This window comes from Pseudonaja textilis, chromosome 8 (assembly GCF_049901715.1).
Source record: "Pseudonaja textilis isolate UNSWEBS1 chromosome 8, rPseTex1.2, whole genome shotgun sequence".
NCBI lineage: Eukaryota > Metazoa > Chordata > Lepidosauria > Squamata > Elapidae > Pseudonaja > Pseudonaja textilis.
Window position 1 is genome coordinate 28,446,545 of NC_141997.1, and position 23,269 is coordinate 28,469,813.

At 37.7% G+C, this 23,269-nt stretch overlaps 1 long non-coding RNA gene across 2 annotated transcripts in view; it reads right to left on the bottom strand.

Annotated features, from left to right (window-relative positions):
- Positions 1-18,402, bottom strand: part of LOC148125160 (uncharacterized) — a 55,361-nt gene extending 36,959 nt beyond the window's left edge. The window contains exon 1 of one of the 2 annotated variants that reach the window (XR_015744589.1): positions 18,263-18,402. This is a non-coding gene — a long non-coding RNA (uncharacterized LOC148125160). Of the gene's footprint in view, positions 1-16,167; positions 16,305-18,262 lie in introns of those variants that run through there. The other variant, XR_015744588.1, reaches the window with a different exon arrangement.
- Positions 18,403-23,269: the final 4,867 nt, after the last annotated feature.

The following is a 23,269-nucleotide window of genomic DNA, read 5'->3' on the forward strand; positions in this document are numbered from 1 at the left end:
TGGCTTTTCAACACAAAAATATTTTTAAAAGTTGAATGTTTAATTTTGTTTATTTAATGAACAAATGAAATTTGATTCTATATTCCATTAATTCTACAGTAGATAAAGATAAAAATGAATCAGGATTTAAGAAAAGTAAGTCATATGTCTACTTTAAGTTTCTGAATTGGAGCTGAAATTCCCCCCAGACCTTTTTAATGAGAATTAGTAACAATCAACTTCCAGGAAATCAACTTAAAACTTCTCTACAAATAGCAGAGTCAATGACCACAAGGGAATGGAGAACCAGTATGTAGACCAGATCATTTTGATTTCTTTATGAAATAGAAGAGGACTTGAGAACATCAACAAGTGCCCCAGAGGGTTATTCTTTGTGAGGTGATTGCAAAACAGCAGTAGCTGGTGGGTTTAGAGCTCTGGGAAATGAAGGAATAGCTTTCTTACTGAAACTACAGACCCTGCCTTTCAAAGGATTGGTTAGGACACTGCTTTTTGTAATCACTTTCAGAAATTATTTGTCAGTTGCTTCTCAAGTATTAGGAACCTTTGGATACCCAAGTTTTATAGCAATGGGAGAATTTCCTTCAGGAATATGGTGTAGCTAACCTAACAAACCAACCAACAATCTTAGACTAATATATAATGCAAGCTTTTTAATTCTTATATGATAAGGAGAACGTTGAGCCTTTTGGCAGCCCTACAGCTCTAAAATGTTACTAATTAACACTGCAATTTTTTAAAGAAATCCACAATGTATAGAGGAACAAAAAGACTCACAAGGATAGCTATGAAATTACATATTTTCCATTTTTTTATATATATAGAAAAGTTTGTGAAAATGAAAAAAAAATCAATTCTAACATTTTACAAAAGCCTTAAATTTTACCCCTCTTTAATTCTTAGATTTCATCTCTGATTCCTTTCTTAGGTAGAAAAGCAACAAAATGCTTTCAAAGACTTGCTTGATTAACTTTAAAACAGGATTAGCAACCTTTTTCACTGAAGGAAAAATATAAACAGAAAACATTGGTTTGAACTCATACATATGCTTTAGGTCAGGGGTATCAAACTGGTGGCCTGCAGCCAGATGCCTCACATGCAGGCCACACCCACTCTGGCTCTGCAAAGGCAAAAACATCATGATACGCCACTTGATGTCATGTGACAGAATGGAGTTTAACTCCCGTGCTTTAGGTCCTCAAGATGGACCTAATCGAACAGAGGTTGAGGCAGAACCTTGTTTGTTTGCGATCAAACTTAGTCATCACACATCTGACTCAGTGGGATTCAAAAAAATTACCACCAGTTCTGTGGGCATGGCTTGGTGAGTGTGGCATGGCTTGGTAGGCATGGCAGGAGAAGGTTACTGCAAAATCCCATTCCCTCCCCACCCCACTAACCTGCTTTCCAGCTCCATTCTCCTGCGCAGAGTAACAAAAGAAGACCCAGCCGATCATCTGGGACTCAGAAAGCAGAAAATAGATGGGGGCGGGGCCAGTCAGAGGTGGTATTTACCGGTTCTCCGAACTATTCAAAACTTCCACTACCAGTTCTCCAGAACTGGTCAGAATCTGCTGAATACCCCCTCTGATCCGACTATCCAGGTAACTCTGGATGGTTTATAAATACAATTTTGGCCAATTGTATATTCTTGACTACCTTTCTCCATCCCAGTTTGTGCCTTTTTGCAATACAATCAACAACTTGTGTATGAAGACTGAGAAACATGGGCCCTTTGAAATTAGGTAGAAGTCTACATGAAATTACCCCCCAAAAGCCTATCTTGTTTTAAAATCTAAACATATTTTGACATCCCTAAAAACTTAGACACACCCAAGATATTTATGCAACATTTATCAACAGAGATTCATGGTGTTTAGCAAACATTTTCAAATTGTTCCTTTTCAAAAAATTTGCCATAAAGTATATGGAGCTAGAATGCCTCCAGATTTGTGGGGCCAGTTAAATGACTATTTGGATGCAGACCAATATCAATTAATTCAGCTCTTAAAGGTAAAATGATGTTCCTAGCATTTCCGACAAATTCATCTTTGGTTTATTAGAATGAATCAACATCTCACTGAAGATTTTATAATAAACTTTTAAAATCGTTAAAAATAGTCTGAGATGGTTAGGAAGAGAAATACTTTGTTATTATATAACATGATATATTAACATATAAATATTGTATACTCAAAAGAACACAAACCTCTAGTAAAACTATCTTCAGTTATGAAAATATGGAACCGGTGCTTTATTGACAAAATAGTGAAACTTTATTATGAAAAAACAAACCTTGACAGGTAGTTTGCATTTGTGCCTGAATTCCAAACATAATAATGTTGGAGTATAAATCAATATTTCATTCATCCAATGAGATTGCCAATGGGAACCTTACCCTGCTGAGGGAGAAGGAATCTCTTGATTCACAGTAGGAAAGAGTCAAGTTGCCTTTCCATTCATAAATTCCACCCCACAAATAAGGAAGACAATTAGAAGCAGATACCTTGAGGTACATGTTAGAAGTGAAGGAAACTGAAGCAGTGTTGCCTGGAAGTTTGGAAAAATGGAAGGTTACATCACCTGTCAGGCTATAAGCTCAACAATATAGATAACTAAGTGAGTGAAGGTTCCTGCAATGCTAATTAATTGCTTAGTCTTTGGGGTTGCTGGAGGTACTTGCTAATTTTGCCAATCTCTGGTAGCACATCCAGGGCAACGCAGGACAGACATTCTGGTGGAGCCAATGTGGAGTTTAAATAAACAATTCATAGCAATCATCAGCAGGGAAGTGAGTGGGGAGAAATAGTTGAGTCATTGCAGAAAATCATCTGGGCAGTGTAGCGAGATCAAATGGCTCTCAAGAATTATTTGTCTGGAACAGTGTTCTTGCTTGATCATAGTCTAGGGACAAAAATAAATGAAGGGGGCAAAATTCTGAGGATGGCAGGAAACTGAGAAATATAGTATTTCAGCCAATAGATATACTTTTTTATTGTACTTAACAGCCTGTCAGCTTTGGAAGCCATATTCCATGCTGCCACATAGCTTGAGAAAGTGGGAGGGGGTGATTTCAATTAAGTAGCTCTAAGTAGACAAAATAAAATTCTCTTGTTTGTTCAAGGTCATTGAGTATAGCGCAGGGTAAAATAAGGATTTTACTTTTGGACGGATCGTGATTGGGCCAAGTGATGTGATGATGACCAAGGGGGGATGGATTTGTAGTTTGGGAAATTGTGGAAAGCCTGAAAACTTTTAGATTCAGGATTCCACAGATGTGCCAGGTGCTATTCTAATAAAGGTACTTTTGAGATATGTTTGTCTCAGAGTTATTGATTGGAATGGAGGTTTGCTGGAACGCTGACACAGCCATTTAAACTGATTTGAAAATATATGAGATTCTTGTTTCTGCTATGGCCAAATAATACAAAAATTCTTTTCACATTTTGGGGGGGTTTCCTATAATTTTCAATAATCAAAAGCTATTTTGATTGTCACTGGGATGCCATAACAACTTCAAGAACAAAACAAAATCCCAATCATATAATATCAATTAAAGCAGGAAAATAAGAATTTTGCTTAACTTCCTTCCCAAAGTTTTTATTTATCAAGAAATGTATTCTTCTCCTCCTTTTATAATGGAAAAACTAGTTTTAATCAGATTCTTTTTTCATTATCCTCACTGGATATTTTAGTTATATTAGCCATTGTGATTAATCATTTTATCATGAAATGATAAAGTGGTTATAATGTCATCCATGTGATGAATTTTTAGAAAATCACCCATTATGTGACTTACTTTAGAATAATGTGATTTGTATAATAATGAAAAGGCTTGTGTACATTGCCACTTGGTCGTCTTTCTTGTTGGTGCATGAAAATCACTGGTGCTATTAATTCTGCTGTTAGCATAGATAGAATGGAGACAATGCAATATATGCATTTCTCTTTACCGGTTTATTCTCCTATGAGATGAGAGTAGAATACTCTTGAAACCAAAGAAAATACCTACAGCCTATCATGCCTACATCAAACCACAAATAATCCCAAATGAATTATCATCCCTTTCCATCTTGCTGAATCATATATTTGATTGAATTTCTGAAGGGGGTCAGAATGGTGGGGGAGGTCAGTCTAGGTTTTCCTGTGGTTACACAATGATTCAAGGCTAATTCCATGCCTGAGTCCTGCTTCCTGCCTGGCTGGGCATTTCCTAACATCTTCTGAGCTTGCTCACATCATCATTTGTATGGACCAAAATAAGAACAACTAAACTGAGTTTAACCAATTTAGTGTAACTTGCATCGCAGTAATCCAGACAAGAGATTATTGAAGCATGAGTGGCCATGGGTAGGGCCAGGAATAGGTGAAACTGGCACACACGATTTGCCCAAAAATCTTTCTGGCCACAGTTGCCATATGCTCAGCTCCTCAAGCAGGAGTTGTAAGTATCCCAAATTGTGCATCAGTTTGGGGGAGTACAACTCCAATGAGAAATAAACATAGAAAATCATTGGGGAGGGTGTAAACCCAGAGCCACTCAGCCTTGCAAAGTTGAATCTGAGTCTGTTCCGTCCTATCCAAAGTCTTACAGGCACTATGACCAGACTTAGACTGCACCACATGATCAATTATAGGTTGAAATATATACCTGAGTATCATCAATGTACTGGTGATACCCTGGCCATATGTTGATTTCCTCCAGAAGTCTCATGTAGTCTCACCCAGAAGTTGAACAGCAGAAGCTGGAGAATCAAGTGCTGAAATACCACACAGACTAAGAGTTTAGACTGTTCTCCTTGAAGACATGTGTTTCTCAAACTCAGCAATTTTAAGATGTGTGGCCATCAACTCTCATAATTCTTCAATCATCCATGGGGAATTAAAGTCCACACTTCTTTAAATTGCTGGAGTTGAGCAACACTGACTGTTGAGAAATACAGTCAGTAGGTACTAACTGAAACTACTCATAAGCAGAAAACCAACAATACCTCCCTTAGCTGGTCAGAAGGATGTTTGATAGCATTGAAAATCATTGAGAGATCAAGGAGAACCAGAACACATGGGTAATCCCTGTCCCAACTTCACCAAATATCATAAACAAGCACAACCAATGTCATCGAATTCTCCCTGTCTGAAAAAGGTAGCGATAATCTGCTTCATCCAAAGCCATCTAAAGCTGCAGCCCAAACACCTTCTCAACAAGGAAATCTGGAGATCAGAATAAAAATTGCTGAGAATGGTTGTATCCATTGATTGATTAATTTGTATTGATTACATTAAGTTTAAAATATTATTGAGTCTGAACTCATGTACAGATCCAGATTTAGATGAAAATAATTTAAATTAAATAACATTAAAACAAACTTCAATGTCTCTGCCATCCTTCTTCACCCTACTTTTATATCTTGCTTCTTTTTTCTAACTATGAATGCAAATTCAAACTTACCCATTCAGTGCAGAGAGGTTGGGGCTATAGTGTATGTACACATTATGATGCACTTGCAGCTATCAAAACTAAAATATTAATTAGCTTCTCTTTTCTTCAAAGGAGCACCAAATTTAAGTTCAAACAACAAATAGGAACACTATCCACTAGAGCTTTTAAAGCATGCTAGGGAATCTTTTGAAATTTTACATTAAACATGGCTTTGTAAAGCTGTTAAAATAGAGGGTGGCAGTTTTTCCCAATAGTTTCCAAACCCTTTTTTTAAGTACTAATATAATAAAAGATGCTTACCCAACTGCATAATAGCTGTTCCCTTCTGGTACATGCTTCTGGTGCATGCTTCAGAACACTTCAACTTTGGGGGAAAAAAAATCTATCTTCAAGTTTTAAAAAGTCCATCTAGACAACTGTGAATTCTCCATCAATTTTTTTCTACATTTTAGTCTCTTGGAATCAGCAGAGTTCACATAATTTAAACTTGGGGTCCAGAGTTGAGAAATCACTCAGGAATATTTTTGTGCTTCCATCATGTCTAAGGTCTTTATCTAATTATAGGCCTATTTTGTCATTCACCTAAATACATAGGAGTTAAAAATGTATGGGCCTTCTTTTAAGATGTCCCCATATCTCCTAAACAAAATCAAAATAGGGTTTTAAAGCTTCTTGGCATCCAGCATTTCTATCTTCTGATTTTCAGTAGCATAATGTATTTAAGACTGTTCAAGCCAATGAAATCCTCCTTGGAGTCTAAAGAAAAGCTGCACATATATCCATATCCATATCCATTATGCACATTTAGTCCTCATGTGTCCAAGCAAACACCTATACAAGGGTTGCAATAGTGGTGAATATCTGTAGTTCAGGTGTAGGGTGAGATTGAAGGCTCATTCTTCCAAGCTTGTGGATTGATTTTTTGAACGTGTCATTACCAGGGTAGGTAACAAGATGTTACCAAGCCTGGTAATGAAACATTCAGAAACCAACCCACAAGCTTGGAGAACGAACCTTCACTCTCATCTATACAAGGCTCATATGGCTAACACAGGTTACCACATGTTAATTAGAATATATTAGCTCCCAACAATATTTTGTCATTTTTCTACCAGGTCTTTTAATTTGTTGGATAAGAATATTCTTTGATGAATAAGAACTTTTTCCAAAAAGAGACTGTATGGTTAAAGTTTATAGGTGGAGAATGAAATTCTTGTGTTTCTGTGATTTACATGTGACCAAAGAATGTGTTTAGGGGTGTCAACTTCTACAATATTCAACACTAGGAGGGAACTCCTCCACATTACATTACTATATACCAGTGTTTCTCAGCCATAGGAACATTAAGATACATGGACCTTAACTTCCAGAATTTCTCAGTCAGCAATTCTGAGAGTTAAAGTTCACACGTCTTAAAGTTTCTGAGGTCGATAAACATTGCCATGTGTGTGAGACTTAATTATTCTGTGACTTCAATGCACTCTACAATATATCTGAAAAGCAGAAATCAGTGGGGCATATATAATGGTATGTTGCAACCTGTTTGCAACCTTCCTTGCCTCGCCAAGATAAATTGCATGAAATTGGAAATCCAATGATGTTTACCATATTACACCATTTGCATGATTCAATGAATGCAGTATGATGTAGTTGTAACTTAACCTACTTATTGTTGTGATGACAGTAGCAATGATACGTACTGATTCACCCTCTGTAGATTAACATTTCATGATAAATGATACTTGAGCTCTCGTAGTTCCAAACCAATATGGTTAATACATACTTATGCTGGATAAAGATTATGAGGACTGTAGTCCAAACTATGTGAGAAAGATATGCACTAATGACTTAACCAGAAGACATCTTATTATATTTTAAACAGAATCTTTGGGTTCATTGCATTCTAATTACACTAATCATATATACATATATATACACATACACATATATATGCAGTCTTTGAAGCTTTCAGTCCTTCACCTCATTTATTTTTTCCGTTCTCCACTCACAACACAAAAAGCACAGAAGTATTTTAAGTTATACAAGGATATCAAGATGGATTTTTTCCTGATGCTTTATAATTACCCTGATTTCTCAAAAAAATATAGTTTTTAATGCACATAAAACACAATTTTATAAGAAAAATGTTATTAAAGGACAGCAGGGCCAAACAAACCAAACCAAAGATTGTGCTTACCTGTACATGTAGAATTTCCATTTTGAAAATAAAACCCAGAGCTAATGCATTTATTACACTTTGAAAAGAAAGCAATTCATTTGGAATTCCAAAAACTAGAGATAAATTCAGTCAAGGAACATTTCCAAAGCATGACTCAAATATCTGAAAACCATTGCTTTGACTAACTGACTGATTGAATGATTGGTTCTGTGCCATCAAGCTGGTGTTGACTCTTTCAATGTACCTTTTCCAGTATGATTTGTCCTTACCTCCCACTTATTTTAGTTGCTCTGATCATCATTTATCTCTCCTACTGTTAGGGAAGGCTTGTGTAAAAACCCTTTCTCCATAAAGACCAAAAGGCATATAGGAGAAAGGTGCATTGGTTAAGTGGTATGAAATAAGAAAAGGAGATAGCTGGATGTTTATAGTGCACTGAGGAACAAAGCCACAATTCAGTTTCCAGTTTCCCAAATGTAATATTTGGAAAGCTGGCAGGTGGTATCAGCACTATACACACCATAGTATATGTTAATGATCACTTTAGTGATGCAACACAGTGATTAAGTCTAATCATTTGCAATTTTTTATCTGTTCAACAAGAACAGTATATTCAATTCAAATATACAAAATACCTAAGACAGACAAATGGAAATATAGTTTCTTATCTCTAAATGCTTCTGTTGTTTTATATTATATAATCTAATTCACTACTGTAAAGTCAAGATATTTCTCTATGATGAGATTACAATGTCTCTAAAATACAATAATTTGAGCCTCGTTATCTGACTTTAAATGAAAGTTTGATTGGTTGGTTTGATGACACATTTGTTTGTTTCTATTTGCATGGGTTGCTGGGGAATTCTGGGAGTTGAAGTCCATACACCTTCTAGTGGCCAAGATTGAGAAATAATAATCTAATCCATATTAATGGAAAAAAGTTAAGACATCTTCAAGGTTCTTCAGTGCTGATAATTAACCAATAAATTGTAGTCTATAGAAAAAAATCCAGAAGAATATCACCACAAGTGCCTGTATGATGACAATTTTTTGCAGATAAAAGACACTATCATTCTCAACATCCCTCTTTGAAGCCACAATGTTGCTTCACATTTCTTCCTACCAATTATACTATCAATTTCCATGCTGTACAACTTCCAGCATTTCTAGTGCCTCAAACAAAAGCATTTTCTTGTCTAAATGACCACATGTAAATGGGAGTGAAGATAGATATATCCTAAATTGAACACTTCTCTTAGCAAACTTAGCTTCGTATACACTGTAGACTCAAAGTGCTGATATAATTTTCTGTCTAAATGGATTAAGTTTTGCTTAATATTTTTATTATAACTTCATAATACAATAAACAATCTAAAAATGAAAAATAATAAAAATAAAGATAGGAACTTAAAAAGAAGTGGAAAAACCCCATAGAAATTTGCACCTCTTTTTCTAGTGAGTAATTGCCATCTTACTCTTTTCCTTTCCCCTTTAATCCTTTTTAATTCCCAAATCTATAAATAGCAATAGCATTTAGACTTATATACTGCTTCATGGTGCTTTACAGCCCTCTCTAAGTGGTTTACATTGTCAGCATCTTGCCCCCAATAATTTGGGTCCTCTTTTTACCTACCTCCGAAGGATGGAAGGCTAAGCCAACCTTGAGCCTGGTGAGATTTGAACTGCCAAATAGCAGGCAGGCGGCAGAAGTAGCCTGCAGTACTGCATTCTAACTGAGGCTCTAAATCACTAATAGAGCCTTTTCTTCTTTCAGCAAAAAAAAAAGTCCATATAAGACTTCCAGACTTTTTAAAAAGTGCTTGTTTTATCCCAGGGAATAATTGTGAAATTTTTAAAAAACTGAATTTCAATGAAAAAAATCCCACCAAGTTAGAACATAAACAAAATAAAATAAGCACCAAAGATATCCATGAACTAAAAAGAACTATTAAAAAAAAATGAAAAACTTAAAGTCCTGAAGTAGTAGAAACACACTGAAAATACTCTCTGAGTCCTGCCTGCCAGCCTACATATTTAGCCATATTTATGTGTTAATTATTCACATTATTTACATTTTCTAAATTATTAAAAAATAGTTGAAAGAGTAGGGATAAGTTATATGGTACATCATGAGTAGCAGACAATTAATATCCTTCCATCAGAAAGATTATTCATATAATCCTAAAACTATGCCTTATTCATATCTCATATATTTACCTATTCCATTACATCAAATGTTATATATTTTAAACAAAACAATCTGCCAATAGTAGTGTACTGAGCTTTTCTATTAAATGATTTGCACGCGATTTTCTTTAACAATATCTATTCTAATACAACTAACATAAATATACTTCTTTCTACAATTTTTTTTTATAATAATGTGTTTTTTAAAATGCAATTATCCCTAGCATTATATAGATTTGGAGGATGGGCAGAGTTATATCTAACTTTGTCAACTAGACAGTCCATGTTATATTTTTGAGTCCATAAAGTGTTTATGGATCTGATCTGAGAAGGAAGGAAAGAGGGAGGGAGGGAGAGAGAGAGGGAGAGAGGGAGGAAGGAAGGAAGGAAGGAAGGAAGGAAGGAAGGAAGGAAGGAAGGAAGGAAGGAAGGAAGGAAGGAAGGAAATTTGTGGAAGTCTGTGCTAGAAATAATCTAGCACAGACTTTGTTCTAGAAGTAATCTAGCTTGTAGGACTTTGACTCACTAACCTATTGTACTAATCACCTATACTTAAGTGGCAGAATTTTATCCTGTGTTGAAACTGGCTATTCCCACTGCCAATTGCTAAACTGTTTCCAGTGCTTGTTTCATGTCACCTGATTTCCCTCCCAGATGATTTTACATATTTGGAGTGTGTCATTGGATTGTATCAAAATAAGGCAGTGGGGAATAATATTTTAACACTAGTACCTCTAACTAAAATTTAAGATACTCTCGCTCTCACTGGAGACAAGATGAAATCAATGTTTGGGAGACTAAAAGAAAAAAAAATAGTGCTTGCATTGACGTTAGGTGAAAATAGGGACAAAGCCACAAATTATGACCTTGATATGTCAAGCCATGTAATTAGTGTTAAGGCTGAAGTTTAACAGACAGGTAACACAGAGCCTGGGATTAGATAAGACTGGTATCAAACTCTGATATGCCTCCGTGGACCAGAAAGTGTCAAACAAGTCCAGATGCTCCCTGGAATGTGTGAGTGGCCTTGGGGAATGAGTTGAAGAGATACTGCCTAGGAAACAATCAGACAAGGGAGGCAGGAGCCCCCAGTGGCTTTATGGACAGAGAAAAAAACTTGGGAAAGACCCACCCCAATTGTTCAGATGGTTAAAAATGGCAGTAGGAAGTTGTATTGGCAACATTTACAATAAAGTAGATTTAATTCATTTTGTTTTGTTTCCTGTGTGGTTTACCTGGGAGGGCTGAGAAGTTTTAAAGTGCACAGTTCCCACTGCCACTTTTAATGACATGATCCAGTAGGGTGGATCCTCCCTAAGTTTCTTTCTCTGACTGTTAAACTACTGGGTACCCCTGCTGCAATCATGTCAAGAAAGGAGTGGGATTTTCATCAGACAATCACAGCTACTGACTTTTCTGACTCCAATGCCACTCCCTTAGCGGGCAGCCCTATATCCAAGATTGAGAATAAAACCAACTACCTCAGGAAGGATAAGAAGAAGAGACAGAAAATTTACACCCTGCCCTTTTAATAAATAGAAAGCTTGACTGCTTGATTTTGTGATAGCACATCTTCATTTAGGCCTTCTTACACCTGCAATAAAAGCACCTTCTCTCACCAAGATGGGTCTGATTTTTTACCACTAGCTCCTAGGGGAAGGTTTGAGTTCTAGATATAAAGATATAGCCAGGTGATATGTGAGGCTCTGACAGATGTGAGAAGTTGTGCTCAGATAGAAGCTGAGAATATCTGCATTTGAAACCTTATTCAAGTGCCATTACAAATTGGAACAATTTCTTATTACAACCTTTTTGTATGTGTTTTGATCCATGTTAGATTCTAGAATCTCTAATTTTTGTTTAAGCCTGTTTTCTCTTGCCATTCAGGATTGGCTGCCATTCAATGATTGTCTCTTGAATTCCTTGATCCTCTGCTTCATGTTTTCCATGTGTTTGCTTTGTCCTTTGGATTTCACCAGTACCAACTGTGTTTTAATTCAGGCTAAATTAATTGCTTTGTGAATTAACTAAAAGTGCTTCATTAATTTACTGCTTGCTGAAAGCCAGCAAATCAGCACAATGCTGGATGCAAGTAAATTTTATATATTTCTGCCATCTGTGCTGTGATAACATATCATATCATTTGACTTGACAAGAAATCTGCAGCATATTTCCTTTTTGTACCTATCCATTGGTAGCTTCTACCGGAAACTTATAGAACCAGATAGCATGAAGACGATTCTCCAAAGTCTAGGAAATGGCTTTTCTCTTAATTAGTTGCAGCCCAATTCCTCCAGGTGGGAGAAAAAATAAGGGCAGACAGCACCTGTTAACTAATGGCTATAGAAGGCTGTAGCATATAGAAGTAATACTTTACAAGGGGATAACCCTACACATGCCTTGAAAAGAAAACTCAAAATACATTTGAATGGTTTTAAGAAAAATAAATGAACCTAAAAAAGGTTGAGTCCTAGAATGGAAAGAACAGGAGGAAAAACTGGTCAGAGAGATTCCTGGTTTATGTAGTGACAGGTAAAGCAAATCAAAACCATCACGGCTACTACCATCTCCTCTTCTGTTATGTTGAACAGGGAGCAAAACTGTATGGGCTTTACTGTGAGTGACAGGGTATCACTGGGGCAGCTGCTTTGCTTTCCCTCCAAGGTAAGTTCTAGTGATAGTTAAGCAATTTAACTGAAACTTAAGGAAACAATATGTGTGGTCTCCAGGCCTTGTGTGTGCCAGGCAAGATGATTGACTGTCTACTGCCTCTGACATTTCCAAGACAGTTCTCAATGAGATGATGCAGCACAGCCTGGAGGATTATTGATTTCTTCTGGAAAATATCTGAGAAAGCTGGTCAGAGAGAAGAAATAATCTCTTCCTCTCCCACTCCCCCACCAAATAGGACCGTCAGAAAGAAAGAACATGAGTTCTCTAGGATGAGTTTTCACTTAACATAGCTTTTCCTATTGTCCAGTGATGTGAAGCCATTACATTGGGTAAAAATGTAGCCACTGTAAGCAATGGCATAATGTTTGATTTTTAGAGGTATTGGGGTTAAAAGTTAATACACGTGTGGACGCACACAAACACAGTGCTGAGTGATAAATGTAACCAGTATATTGGGGGAAATACAGAAGGCAAATAATTCAGGTTCTTTGTTAGTTTCCTTATTATAGTTCTACTCGACTGAATAATCAAAATTTGGAGAGGATTACAAGGTTACTGACACCAACATTTCTGATTTAAAAAAATTAGAAACAACCAAAACATCAAAGTACAATAATATATGACACAGGAAAATTTAAAAAACATAAAATCCATTCTTCCAGCGTAGGACTTACATAAAATCAAATTGAGCCCTAAACTGGAAACACCTGGAAGAAGAGTGATGATGGTCTCACCCTGCAAAGCCACTAACATATGCACCATGCAAATTTCATTAAGAAGCATCTTCCAGAAACCCTGATAAAAATTGCATTCTTTAACTCTATCTAAAAGAAGCGCAAATAATCAGAAACATTCACAGGATTCAAGCACAGAAGAGTTTGCTGATGTGACCTATAATCAAGAATCTAGTTAACTAATGGTCAGTGCTAAATTTGCACTAAATAGAGATCAACAGACTTTCCAGGGGCCTAGACTTGGTTATCTTGTGGCAACACAATAACTCCAAACTGATGACACATTTAACCTTGCCCTCCAGTTCTGACTGCATTTCTACACCTATAGCTCCAAAGGTTTTTTTCTAATCTAGATTGAAATCTAATGCTGACTTTCCCTTTATCCTGAATTTCCCCATTCCATTTTAAACTCTCTCCCTTTACTGATTTTTCAAAGGCACAAAAAGAGAGAAAAATGTCTATGTATCCATGCCAAATTCTGAAGAATAACATTTTTCTAGCTTGAAGGAAAAAGTAATCTGGCATCTGTACAAAATCAGAGCTGTTTTGTTCATTTAGGAGGCAGCAGTGATACAAAAGGTGAACTGATTATTAAGATCAGCTTGGACTCAATTCTTACCTGGAACAAAATGAAAATAAATATATTAAAGTAGCATACCATTATTCTTTAAAAATCATTGAGTAGGTTCAATTTATAGTTCATACTAACTTCTTCACATCCCTCTCTTTTGAAATAAAATAACTTATAGTTAGTCCTTGCTTAATGACTAGTCACTTAGCAAACTTCAAAGTTAGGACACCCCACCCGAAAGGTACTTACAACCCAGTTCCACAGTTCAGATGGTGACAAATACTCCCCAAATAGACACATGACTGCATTTTGGGGCTTGGCCATTAGCTCACCTTTACAGCTGGTTTCAGCATTCTCCAATCATGTGACCAATTTACAATATTTTAATGGAGTTAACAGATAACAGATAATCAGAGTTGGAAGGGATCTTGTATGTCATCTCGTCCAACCTCCCACCCAAGCGGGAGACCCCACACCATTTCTGACAAATGGCAGTCCAATCTCTTCTTGAAAGTCTCAAGTGATGACACTCCCACAACTTCTGAAGGCAAGCTGTTTCATTGATTGATTGTTTTCACTGTCAGAAAGTTTCTCCTTATTTCCAGGTTAAATCTCTCCTTGTTCAGTTTCCATCCATTATTCCTTGTGTGGCCTTCAGGTGCTTTAGAAAATTGCTTGACCCCTTTCTCTCTGTGGCAGCCCCTCAAATATTGGAAGACTGCTATCATGTCTCCCCTGGTCCTTCTCTTCACTAGACTAGCCAGGCCCAGTTCCTGTAACCGTTCTTCATATGTTTTAGTCTCCAGTCCCCTAATCATCTGGGTTGCTCTTCTCTGTACTTCGCCTAGCTAAGTAAACATTCTTAGATTCTCATTTGTCCTTTACTCGAATCAATTAGATATGTGACCAAACATATAAAACAGGGATTAATTTTAGTTTTTTCCATCACCTTTTGTAGATTGATTTAAATACAAGTTTTTTAGATGTTACCTTTTTTTTACAGTATAAAATAAGCTCAAATTCCTAAAAGACTTTACAGTTATTTCTTTTTTCATTCATCCATGAATGTAAATATCTTACATATGTGGAAGGCATCTGTTTCAGCGTCTTTGATGTTGTGCATTTTAGTGTAGTGACTAGATATCCCACAGTCCATCTCCCAAGGAGTAGATGACTCTTATTTCAGAATGATTGCTCTGAATGGTCACTATCCTTGAGAATGGTTGAGCCCAGGAAGAAAAAGATTATAATTATCCCCTTTGTTTTCTAACTACAGTATTTAGATAGGGTTGATAATACTAGCTGATAATAACTTTACAATGCTTTTGTTTGTTTTTTAATACTGGGCAGCAGACATAGTTAGGAGTAATTGTACAGAAAATATTCCTCTCAGAACAAGAAGTTTCATACAAATGTAGCAGAAACTGAGAAAATATTATACACGCACACACACACACACACACAAACACACACATATATGGCCAATGCCATCCACAAACCCAAACTATGGTTAAGATACATCGATGACACATTTGTGATTTGGCCCCATGGAAAAGAAAACCTAAACAATTGCTTGTCACACTTATGACTGTTGCAGCATCCCTATGGCCACATGATCAAAATTCAGGCCTTTGGCAACTGATTCATATTTTTGATGGTTGCAGTGTTCTGAGATCATGTGATCACCTTTTGTGACTTTCTGACAAGCAAAGTCAAAGGGGAAGCCAGATTTACTTAACAACTGTGTTACTAATTCAACACCTTAAGTTATTCACTTAACAACTGAGGCAAGAACTCACCCTTCTTTCCAACTCTTAGAATACTAAAAAGCAGATAAAGATTTTGTTGCCAGAATAAAGTATATGAGATTACATTGGAAAGCGAAGCACTTATTGGAATTATTGGACATGGAAAATAATACATGAGCATGCGAGAAAAATAGTTGGATTCTGACCGCCTGGGTTTTTTTGCTTGAAGTCTACCTTATAAGATAAAATAATTGATGAAAGAAGTGACAACCCAGAGATTATTAGACTATTATGACTATAAAAGTCATTCATCTGCATAAAACCTTTTGTTACAGAAGCTCAGAGGTAGTTTAGATAGTTTAGGTCTGCTTTTTAAGTTCCTCATCATGATAAAACAACAAGAAGTTTGGCCTAAATATTAGCCCGAATCTCAGTGCCAATGAAAATATGGGAAACAAAATGAATTCGTTCTGTTCACAAAGCCAAGTGTTAAAGCAACGTGTACCATTTTTAATAGTTAAACAGGAATGTTTTAGGAAACCATGAGCTTGTCTGACAAAAAAGTCTGCCAAGAATTATTTCAGATCACATGAAATTCTACCCCTATTCCCCCAATAAATAGAAAAACAACATACATGTCACACAGACCAGAGAATCAAATCTGGATAATACATGAAAAAATAAATCTGTAAGAAGAAATGGGGAGAGAGCTCACAAAACTGGCAGCTTCTGACATTTTTGTTCTCTCCTCTTTGTGTGCAACACAGAAATCAATCAGAGTTTTGTCATAAATGACATTCAGTTGCCAGCTTAAATTTTTAAAGTCAAAGTCTACCCTAAACCAGATTGAAATTTAACAGGACCTTTTTTTCAAGATGCACATGATTATATGCCAGATGTGCTCCTAGCCAAACTGCTGTGCTACGGAGATCTATTTCCCCTCCAGAGATTTGAAATGCCTCATAGATTCTCAAGAACATTATGGTTCATAACAAGATAACACCTGTACAATATTTCCGACTTGTAATGAGATGCCAACCAGTACAAGATTTCACTTCTTATTTGAGGGAATCAGTCACAAAATACAATCCAAGAGACCCATCATAATAATGAGAATATGAATGTCTTCAGCTACACTGTCTAACAGAAAACACTGGGACAAAAATTTGCTTAATGAATAATGAAGGTGTATTCACAATGGTAAACTTCTATGGAATGATATTTTATTTTGTTTTTCAGGGGTATTTCTTTTTAATCCAATTTCTGAGTATTACACAAGAAGAAAAAGACTGTTCAAACAGAGAAAGTAGGGAAAAGAAAAGATAAGGAGGCCCGTTGGATTGAAAAGAAAACTCCCCATGGCATTCAATAATATAATTCTAAAAGGGAGACTTTAAAAAATCTAGTGTGGCCAGGGACAAAAACAAAGCTGGATGCTATTTCAAATGAATTTAATTAATAAATAATCCAAAGTCATGTACTAATACAAGTCAACTAAGATAATAACACTGTGAATCGCATTGTATAATAGACTACAGTTTGCCTAGTGGTTAGGCCTCTAGACTAGAAACCAGGAAACTATAAATTCTAATCCTGCCTTAGGTCGGAAAGCTGGCTAGGGATCTTTGGGCCAGTCATGCTCTCAGTCCAATCTACCTCACAGCGTGGTTGTAAGGAAAATAAGAGGAGGAAGGAGTATTAGGTTTCTTTGCTGCCTTGAGTTATTTATAAAAATAATCAAGGTGGGATACAAATAAATGTTCACACTTTCTTAGTTTGCATGCTTTGGAATGTGTTTGCAGGCTCATCCATATTTTTTTTAAATATGATTCATTCATATTTAAAGATATACAAACTATGAGGTACTTAGTAATGCTAGTGAACCTGCAACCTGCAACCTCTAGCCCCAGTACTGGGATGCTGAAACTCCAAAAAGCTCTTTCAGAAAAGCTGAGAGGAACCAATGCAATTAGAGAATTAAAAATACTCTGAGCATCTTCAAAAGGCATTCCCACAGGTCTCTCATCTTTTGCTTTTTCTGACAGGTAAAAGTTTATAGAGACAAAGTCTGCTTCATCATCAATCACCATGTTCTACTTGGGGCCATTCTCTTCCCCTCCTCTTCCACCCACTGGGAAAATTAAAGGTATTTCTAAATTCAGATCATAAGTATCTAGCTGATGTCTAGTCACAGAAGAAAGAGGCAAGATTGGCCTTTCATTCCAGGCCATGCCTATCCGTCAGGTGATTTGTAAAGTTAAAAAGAATTCTTCTGAGGACTCTGAGGAAAAAGTCTCTATATTTATTTTCTTTTTAAGAAGCACATGCTTCTTGAGTGTGTTAATGCATGGAAAACCTTGAGGCCTTTCTCAAACTTAGTTGTTCTCCACATCCAAGGAGAGAACCTACTTCTGAAATGTACAGAAACTACTGCCCTTCTCATCTTCTGCACAACATAGTGTGTCCATATTGGATAAGATGCTTTAATCACTTGCCCATTACTTTTGTTTCAAGACAGAGGAGCAGAGCTGAAGGGGAAAACAGTCTTTGCATCCTCTCCCGAAACAGTCAACTCTCATTTCAAGCAGTAGTTGCAAAGTGCTGTTTCAGCAACTAAGAATTTTTAGAATCACATGAGAATCATAATAATGAATAAAAACTTTACTGCAGTGAGATATCTTACCATCCATGTCATTTTTAATACAAAAAGATAAATACTGTAAGCCAGACCTGATTTAAGCATTTTCTTTTGCAAGCCACTCTGCCAGCAGGGTTGTTACCTCCACAATTTGCCTCGAAATAACAACACTGCAGAGATCTGGGAGCCAGAGAGCTTCCACATAATAACAGTATTTTGTTTTCATTGCCTACCGATAAAAATAATCACCTGCTTTGCTTGACATCCCAGGTACCAACTGAGTGTAATTGACTGTTGTCCAAGTGGCGGATGTCAATTGGCATTCCACAAACTGTCTCTTGCCAGCTCAGGGCTATCTGCAGAGAGGACCTGTGTGATTTATTGACAAAGGCAGCTTTGCTCTTCTGTCCTGAATTCACTCTGCAATTATTCCGAATAGGGCAAGACTAAGCACGGCATTGGAACGGCTTGTTTTTACCTTTATAAGTCAGCCCGGCAAAGAATCTTTAATTTGTCATGAAGCTATTCTTGGAGTAATGCTATGAAACTATCTGTAATGTAAAATGAAGGAGTTGCTTTAAATTTACTCAGGGTTTCCTTCACTCTAGCTACTTAGGGAGAGTGGGGGTAAATGCAGAGGGGCGAGAGAAAGGAGAGTTCATTTCAAGTTCTAGAATTAAATCTCTTTATATCCCTACCTTCTGCACCTCCCATAGCGCATAAAAGTGCTGAAACTGGTGACACACAGCAGAGAATTAGACAAATTATTTTAAAAACTTCTAACCAGAGCAGCTCTAAAACACAGCAACATTAGAAAGCTCTTGGAGACGAAATGCATTAAAAGGAGGGAGGAAGCAATAGGCTTAAAATATTGTTTTTCAAAGACCTATTTTTTTCTTTGCTTCTCTTATGCTTTTTTTTTGCTCCTGGTCAAAAACACAGAACCACTTGCAGAAGTGGGGGGGAGTACCAAAGATTATTATCAGGAAACACTCTAGCTGGACCCTCCATATCCATTTTTTGGGGAAGCCAAAGAGTGCTATGACAATTAAAAATAAAGGAAGATATAAATAAAACATCTATGCTACTTTTCATAAAATGATTATTCCTGCCTGCAAACTTCACCCAAAAATGCATACAAAGCATAGTGGAAATATCTACTTCTATAACTGTATTGCATCTTCTTGAGATACTATGAAGAGACAGTTTGGTCTACTGGTTTAGGCACCAGGCTAGAAAGAAAGACACCGTGAGTTCTAGTCCTGCCTTAGCTATGAAAACCAGCTTTGGACCCGTCACTTGCTCTTAGCCCAACCTATCTCACAGGGTTGTTATGGGGGGAAATAGGGGAAAGAATGTGTGTTGGATATATTTGCCACCTTGGATATTTTTTGTAAAAAGAGGGGAGGCGTGATACAAATAAATAGAAATAAAAATAAAAATCTATGCCTCTCCCTTTGAATTACCGTATTTTTCCGGATATAAGATGATACTTTTTCTTTAAATTTTTACCTAAAAATGGAGGGGTGTATTATAAATTGGGGGGCCCAAGAGGAGAACCGCAGTTGCAAAACTGCCAATAACTTATCTCTGCAAACTAGCCTCATGAGTGAAACAGAGACAATTGCAGAGACAAGCTAACCAGTTTCCTCCAATCATGTAACTGATGTCAGCTGATGCTGCGGAGACTGTGTAGCCAGTGTAGCAACAGGGACCGGTAATGTCAAAGTGTTCTGAGTAGTGGTGGGATTCAAGCAATTTAACAACTGGTTTGCCCAGGGTCAGGTTGGCCATCGTGGGAGGCATGGCCCATCCCCATCGTCCAGCTCCACTGCACATGCGGGATGAACCTCTGGTGATGGCCAACCTGATCCTGGGCAAACTGGTTGTTAAATTACATACACATACCTCTGTCAAAGTGGATCCTGGGTGCTGGGCTGCAATGGAGAAATGGGAAATGAAGCAGCCAGCACGAAGGAAGGAGGAGGAGCAGGGAGAAGAAAGAGGGAAAGCGGCCTCCTTCACTCGTGCCGTCTGCTCCATGGCCCATTTCTCAATTACAGTGCAGCACCATGGAACTTGCCCCAACCACCACTGCCCAGATGCCCTCACTTCCCCCAAGCCTTTCTTTGCCTACCTGATCTCCAACTCCATCCCATTTCTCCCTCACATTTCTCGCCATCGTGTGCAGGGAGTCAAGTTAAAATATTGATTTCTGAATTTTGGGTAAGAAAAGTGGGGGAGGGCATCCTATACCTCGGGGTGTCTTATAGATGGAAAAATATGGTAACTGTTATCCATTGCTTGCCAATCTACAACCTCAGGTTTTTATATGAACTTTTTATAGAGCAATAATTCTGATCAGTTATTTGTTTGATTATTAATCTACAAGGGTTAATGCTATGAGTTTCATTTTTGTCTGAAATGTTGTGTTCAATCTTCACTCCTACCTCCATTTCAGAGCACCCAGAATGATTTAAAAATCCCATGTTATATGAGCAGAATCCGGTTCATATAAGAAGTTTTCTTGATCCCTCTTCTTACCTATTGGCTCCTCTCTACAAAAGATTAGCAGGAGGCAGCTGTAGATAGAGGTAAAGGAAGAATATGAAGGGATAGGTAGCTTGAAGCACACAGAAACTTTGGACTACAAGTCACATAAGTGGCAGTGACAGTGAAGGTTACCAAAATTATGAACTAAAATCTCTGGAGGCCATGAAGTTATCGCCATTGGGGATGGACATCATAAATGTAATCCACATTACATGGGCTGTTTACGATGAAACAATACAAATCTTTTCTACAGTACATAGAAAATTGTTGGCAAGATCTATTATGATATGGTGGGAAATACCCACAGAAAAACAGATTGAGTTTGGACAAACATACCAAGTAGGGTATTTGAATTGATATGTACTATATTGCATTTAAAAAATTGCCTAAAAGAAGGAAGTAAATGATTTAGCATTCAAATAAATATATTCTTTGCAATGTTTTTTTAAACACATCTAGTTTTGTTTATTTGTTTCAACTTGGCAACTACTGTACTAGTGGAAAAGACCAAAATCTCCTTCTTCCTTCCTTTTAAATCTGACTGCCTTGCCTATGTAAACAGATTTTTTGAAAAGCTGTAATTGTATAACTTCAAACAAACACTAAAACAAACATGCTTACTTTGTTGGATTTTGAAAAGAAAAAACCAAGTCAGCTCGTTCAGCTTTCCATTCCACTAGAGAAAAGAACACCAAATATTTCCATTTCATAGAATCCTTAGGACATTATATAACTTGACAGCATTTTCTTATCCTTTGGGCAGGTTCAATATTTATAAAATGTTTAAATTATCCAAGATTTCTTAAAGTCTCTTTCTCATCAATGTTTTCCTTCATGGAGGACACGTTTCTGGAAAAAAAAAAATTCCTTTTCATTGGGTCCTGAAAATCTACCCATGAGAAACAACTCTGTAGCAAGGTGTGACAAAGAAAAGGTAGAGTTATTCAAGTATTTTTTCTGATTTAGTCTTCTCCAATGGATATGGATATGTTCTTCCATAAAATTGTGAGGTTTGAGATGATAGTGCAGGATTAAAGATGGAGATGGTTAGAAACATGGAAATATCTACCGTGTTTCTCACAAAATATGGCTGCACCTTATTTGTTTTTGAGCCCCGAAAAAACAGCTAGGACGTCTTTTCTGGGGTGAATTAATTTCTCCCCCCCCCCTGCACACCAGCGCCATCTCCAGCAACAGCGTCTGAGTCGCTCCCGCTTTTCCCCCATCCCCGTAACAACAGGAAAAAAAAAGATTTTGAGGTACCTGGAAGTGCCACGCACTGCATTTTGGTTTAATCCCGAGCGGCTGGGTGGGTGTGAGAAGAGCCAAGAGAGCGTCTCTGCTGCTGCTACCCTTGGTGCTCCAGCCATGGGCTCTGCAAGTTTGCAAAAGTCCCAGTGCACAGCCCATTCCTGCATTCCAAGCGCCCAGGCTGAGCTGCAGCTGTCCCTCTCTCGCCAGTGCCATCTCCAATAACAGTGGCAGCAGCGGCGGGAACCGTGGAAGTTACAGAGACGGCTCCCCCACCCAAGAAGCAGCTGAAATGCTTCCACGGTTCCCACCACTGCTGCCGTTGTTATTGGAGATGGTGCTGGCAAGAGAGGGACAGCTGCCTGGCACTTGGAATTCAGGAATGGGCTGTGCACTGGGACTTTTGCAAACTTGCAGAGCCCAAAGCTGGAGAACCAAAGGTAGCAGCAGCAGAGATGCTCGCTCAGCTCTTCTCACGCCCACCCAGCCACTCAGGATTAAACCAAAAAGCAGCATGCGGCATTCCCAGGTACCTCAAAATGCTTTTTTTCTTGTTGTTACGGGGACGGGGGGAAAGCGAGACCGACTTAGACACTGTTGTTGGAGACGGTGCTGGCGAGAGAGGTGCCAGCACCAGCGGGAACCATGAAAGCTACGGAGGCCTGAGAAGCGGCTGTAATGCTGCCTGACATCCATGCTGACGCTGCCGGCCTGCTGACCTGGGTAAGGGAAGGGTAAGGGAACCCTCCGTGCTCCACCATGGTGTTAGGAGCAGCTGATGGTAAGGTGTAGCTGCCCGCGGGGCACTCCTAATGTCAAGTTCCCCCCCCCACCTTCCCCCCCCCCAATTTTGCATGTTTTAAACTAGGCCTAAATTTAGGAGGAGGGGCCTAATTTCATTTTATGCCTAGAAAACATGCTTGGTCTTCCTGCGGGGGGGGGGCGTATTGTTGGAAAAACATGGTAATAGTTTGGAATCAGTTTAAATCTCTCAATTTAGATAAACTCAAGTGCTGTGGAAACTTCAGTATTTCAAAGGACCATATGTGCAGATTCTTTGGAACAACCAGACCAACTTGAAGAAGCTGGAAAAGACTTCAAGAAGCCCTAGCTATATGATGGTGATAATGATGATATATATATAACATTCCTATTTAAAGGAGCCTACCACCACCCAATGAATCCTTACTATGAATTTAAATTTTCATTTAGTGCAAAATCTGAAGAACTTGTTCTGAAGCTCTTGATGCTAATAATGATTCTGATATGGGCCTTATAGATGGTGATGCTGAACC